Consider the following 6,000-nt stretch of genomic DNA (forward strand, 5'->3'; position numbering starts at 1 on the left):
CTTTTTGTGCCTTAACTTAGTCTGGGCTCCTGCAGATAAGTTTTCTGTCTCTTCTCCAATTTTGATTCTTAGTTGAGCTCTTTCTTTTTCTTTTGAGAGAAATAATTCTTGGTGTCACAACTGAAAAGATAAATTTGTCTATCTCTTCTTGGGGAGACTTCTTGGTTTAATTGCTTTGGTCATTTCCTCAGATTATGGGAAATTTGGTTAACAATGAAAAGACACCAAAGGAACTTGGTAGCAGAGCTTTGGTTTATGGACCTCCAGAAAAATTGTCATTTAGGAGATATCCGTGGGTAAGGAAAAACTTTCTGTTATTTCCTGTAAGGATTCTTTTTAGTTTTAATGATAAGTAATAAAAAACAACCCCTGAAACTATTAGCCACAAATGATCAAAAAGAATTGTTTAAACATAGCTGACTTTCATTTAAATCTAGATTAAGTTCCTAAACTTAATATTTTTTCGATTGATCCTGAAATTTAAAAAAAACAAACAACCCAAACCTGTAGTTTTGTATTTGTTCTATGTGTCTGTCTACATCTCTATACTGGGTCTCTGCCTAGAAGTTTATTTCATCCTTTGGAAACAGCCAGTGAATTTTTTTTTCCTAAGAGATAATAAATTAGGCAAGTAGGACATGGAAGAATGTTAACTGTTTCATGCCTTTCTTTGTATAAATCTGTTTTGGTCTGTCATTGTGCACAAACTAGAATTTTAGAAATAAGGCTTTGGTGTGTTTTATGATTCATTTTTAGAACTTTTTATGTCTTCTTACTTGAATTCCTGAATGCTGAAAAGTTTTAAGAGAATGAGAGTAAGATATGAAATTAAAAAGAACTTATGTATAAATTCGTAGTTCTCTTTTAAATAATTTTCTTAAAATTGGAGATATATATTATGTAGGTGTCTTAAGTTGACATTTTTTAAACTTTAAGAGAAAGTAACTTAATAGGAGAAATAAATATCTCTCAGAATGCTCAATTTATTGTTTTAAGTTGAAAAAGCGAGGTCATTTCTTTGATTAAGCAGAGAACTTGGGGAGAAATATCCAAGAAAAGCATCTGTAAATTGAGGATTAAAATTAAAGGCAAATAAGTTATTAGGACACTTAGCTGGGTATTCCCAAACTTTGAAATTGTGGCTGACAGCCACAAATTAATATATTCGTGGGTGAACACTCAGAAGGTTGAAGACTAAGGGAGAATGGGTAATGAGGGAAAAGGAGAGGGGGAAACAATTAAGGAAGAAAGACTCAGATTTTAAGGATTCGACATTCTCCTCCAATAAGGGTAAGATACAGCAGTACAATAAAGAAAGACTCAAGAGACAAGAGAATAGTAGCAAAAGAATAGTAGTTACATCAAGTAGGCTCTGGGTGGAATTGAGCTCGGATGGAATAGAGCTCTGATGATCAAGGGCTTTGGTGCAGAAGAGCTTCCACCTATTTGGTACTCTTTTTTATTGGGGTTACAAAAAGGAAGGGGGGAAGGGAGAAAGGTGGTCAGACACCTTTTAGGTAATCATCACAAGATGCACACTGCCAGATACTAAAAGAATAGATGTTGCTAAGCCCCAAATCAGAAGAACCTACTGCTTAAGGCATTGAAATTTGTTTGATACAGATGTTAATTGATTGGTATTGTCTAGACTGAGGTAGTAGGTCAGTCATCCAGAGGTAGCCTGAGGGATGGGTTTGCCCACCATTAAGTACTGAACCTAGGGCTTAGAATTTAGCTAGGTAAAAATGAGCACATTGCTCATGAGCCTGGTGTTTGAGTACCCCTGAAATATAACCAAGGTTTCTACATGCCTGGACTGCCACAGAAATGAAGTAGAAATCACTCCGGTATTTTTCGGAAATTCTACTGTAAGTTAATTGGTCGTTATACATTTTAAATCTTAAGAATTGTTTTTGTCTCCTGCCCTAAAAGGAGAGGTTTGTTTAAACAAACTAGAATTGTATATATCATGTTTCTCTAGGGAAATTCTTTGTTACTCCTACTGATAAATTTTCAGAACTTAATTCTTTAAAGGCATATTAAAGAATTTCTGGTGCTTCTTCTATCTTGTGAATAGTGAAATTGGCAATAATTAAATAGTCTGATAATTGTATGCTAATAAAGAAAAAACCAAGTAAAGGCTGAAGATCTATCAGTTTTAGATGCTATTGTAATAAACATAATTGAAAAGAGAATGATGGAAATTTTATGTTTATATTACTGGGAAAATAGTACTAAAAATTGCAGCTTGATTTGAAGGTAACATTGTCAACATGGGAAATCTAGAAACCCCAAACTTGTAGCCTAGTAAGATCTGATGAACCCCAAGTTTTAGAACTAGCTTGTAAATGTGAGATCCCAAAGCTTGTCCTTGTTCCCTGTTCCCATGAGAATCCAGCCTGAAGGGAATCTCAGGCTAGCAGTTTCTGAATGAATAATGAACCCTAAGGTAAATGACTATCCCAGTTAGGTGAAGCTAAGCCAAAGCTGAGTGTCTTCTTAGCACAGTAAGGCCCCATGTCAGTCCCAAAAGCTAATGGTCCTGTGGTACAATGGGAGAAGCTTCTGGAGACAAAAAGAGGCATTAAAGTCCATAAAAAATTAAATTAAAAGTCCATAGCTAGAAATAAAATGTGTAAATTCTAAGCAAGTAGGAATGTGAGGAATTAAGGCAGAAAGTTATAATCGGCTTCAAACAGTGGGTTTGAATACAGAAAGTTTAAATGTTTTTAAAGCTAAAATGAGTTTTGAGCTAGGGTTAATTTATAAATGTCTACCTTTTTGTGAGGTTCAATTGAGATTTAAGAACTGTCTTGTTTCTTCCTCTACAAAAAGAAAAACTTATTAAGATTAAAAGAGTCCTAAAAATTCCTAGATATATTAATTGTAATAGTATAGGGAAAATCCTATCAGTTATGTCCATTATTTGAGTGGTGGGATTTGGTAAAGACTGGAAAAATATTAGAAAAAAAAAGAAAAAGAAAACTTTGTAATTACTATGTGGAAAAGTTAAAAGGAAAAATCTTGAAGAATTTCTTTATCTGTGTTTTCAATCTGTGTCACCAGCCCTGTGGAAAAAAAAAAGCTTGCTTTGGTTATGGAATTTCTAAACAATGAAATTGGATGACTGAGAATGTACAAGTCTGTTTATAATATAGAAATGATTTTTAATGATTGGTTTTTATGCCAATATGAGTTTATGATTAAGGACAAGAGAACTAAGTGAAATCACTTATATGTGTGAGCCCTAATAAATTTTTATTATTTTAGCAACTCCATGAGAATAATTAAGTAGTAAAGAATGAGAAATAGTGCTTTTAAAAAGTGCTTTGAAATCCTCTTTTAAATAGTGCTTTAAAATCCTTTTTTCAAATGGTGCTTTTAGATCTTACCCTTTTTTACTAGTTAGCAGATATTGGCTATTAGGGTAAAGATGAAAACTTTCTGCTTTTCCAATGCCCTGCCTCTTAGTTGTTAAGAGTATGCCTGACATTCCAAGCCTGAAGGGAAGGGGAGCATCCCAGTTAACTTGAAGAATGCTATGACTTTCTCCTCTTTGATAAGAACTTGCTAGGCTAAGAAAAGAAACCCAAATACTTCTGAAGGTCAGATAAATAGGATACATGTACACATTAGGGATCTTTGCAATAAAGGGAATATCTTTTTGATTAGGGAAAATTTCCCAAGTTGTACACATGCCCCCTTCCTCTTTTCTTGCCCCTTCTCCTAGAATGCCCCCTGGAATACCCAGGGGAAGAGTAATCTGAGGGAGGGCAAAGAATTCCCTAGGATTGGAGGAGGAAATCCCCCATACCCACTGGTTAAATTAAGGAATTTGACAAAGTGAGGAAAGCAGTTTAACAGAAATTTTGTTTAATTTAAGAAAGAAGTATAGGTAGGAAAACAGGAAAGAGGAAAGAGTGATTATTAATCTTATACCACATATATATGTGTATATATATATATTTATTTATTTAGGTATATATATACCTAAAATTCCTAATAATATCCAAAATTTCCTAAACTACCTCTGTCTTCAGTTTCTTCTGCCTGGCACACTAGGCCTTACCTAATGTACTCTTATCTAGAAATTATTCACTAACTACCTAATTCCCTAAAATAATGGACAACTACCACTCACTCATTTCTTCAATCATTTTTCTATAGTAGCCTAACTGTTTAGTAGCCAACTGGCAGCAGATTCTTGGCTTAAGACAGACCTCCTGCTCTCTAGAGATCCCAGAGGCAAAAGACCCTCAACTGCCCCTGGCTGCTTCCTTTCTCTCCTCACTGACCAACTGTTCCTCCTAACTTCCTGTCAGAGGGCAGGCTACTTCCTCTCCTCAGTCCTGGTCTCTCCCTGGTAACAGAATCTTCAGCTCTGGCTCACTGGCTCCTGTCAGTTCTGATCTACTTAGAAACCCTACTTTCTAGCCTCTTAAGATCATAGAGGGAGAGATTAAGAAAATCATTTTATTACCACAATAAAATCTAGCAACCTAAAAAGGGGGCAGGGGAGGAAGTGGTGGAGGATTCAAATTCCTCCCTACAGGGGCCATTCCACCACCCTGAGCTATTTCAGTGTCACCCCCTCCACTCCCCCCCATCTGTAACATACTTGTATAAACATATTCATGCATTCAGATGCAATTCTTTGGGCTAGAACCAGCATTTGCTCTCCCACCACAAATTAACTCCTATAACAAATTCAGTCCTAATCTGTGGCTAGTGAAACTTGCCATTGAAGGTAAAAACTCTTGAGACTGCCACTAACAGTGTTTTTGAGTTTTCAAATCATGTATAATTATCTGATGGATCATTAAGTCAGTAATCCACCATAAGAGAGAAAGTCACAAGTTACTCAGGAGTATGATCCTAAACTGTTACAGGTGAAGGTCCTCATCTGGGAAAAGTTGAGAGGACAACTTCAGCCCAGATGAGGTGGGATTCCTTACAATTTTTGCTCCCAATTTTATTTCCTTTTGAATAGGAATGTTCCCACCTGATTATTCCTGAGTCTGGTCATAAAATAAAATTGTTACTGCATGATTGATTGTCAACTCTGACTTTTACTTGAACTCAAACAAAGTTAAGTTTGCTGGTATATATATTTAAAGAATCACTGTGCTTTTTAGGATTGTGCCAGAAGGGACCAGTTTTGATGCTGTTATAATCTTGTCCCTGTTTTTCCCTTTTATAGCAAATTTCTAAAATTAAAGCAAGAGGTTAGCCGAAGATATGGGGACAATGAAAACATGTAAGCTATTTTTAATCTGAATGCGTAGTTATTCCATATCCTAAACAACTAAGTACAATAGTATTTGGAACTGTCATCCACCTATTAATACATAGTCATGTACAAGATTGAGTATACCTGAATGTGGTTAACAAATGAGCATGTTTTACTATGATCAACCAGGTCTTAGTATACATTTTTTCTGTATGCAAATAGGAATTACTTTTTTAAGTGTATTTGCATCTCACATCAATTTTTTGTTTTAACTGAAATACAACCAGTTTCTAATTAGTTAATTTATGTATTATTAACTTGGAAAAACTCAGAACTACCAAGTAGTCAGAAAACCTACTCTTTAATCAGGATTAGGGATAGGGTTCAAATATTTGATCATTACATAGAGTCAAACATTAAATATCATATAAAACCAAAGGCCCTGGGACTCTGGGAACCTTATCTCTGGGAGAAGACACTATACTAGATGCCAATTACCCCCTGGGAGGAAACACACTAGACGCTTTCTCCAAAGATGAAAAGAAATGGAGAGTCATATCCTCTGGATGATTAAGTATTACAAACAGGTTTGTAAACCTCTTTACACTAAATAGCTATTGTATGAGGGAATGGAATGGACAGCTGGAATAAATCAAATGCAAAGAGCAAACTGGGCTTCCTAAGAAAAAAATTTATTTTTATTTTTTTAATTAATTTTTAAAAATTAATTTATTTAGTCAATTTAGAATATCATTCCTTGGTTACAAGAA

Source organism: Monodelphis domestica, chromosome 3 (assembly GCF_027887165.1).
Source record: "Monodelphis domestica isolate mMonDom1 chromosome 3, mMonDom1.pri, whole genome shotgun sequence".
Taxonomy (NCBI): Eukaryota; Metazoa; Chordata; class Mammalia; order Didelphimorphia; family Didelphidae; genus Monodelphis; species Monodelphis domestica.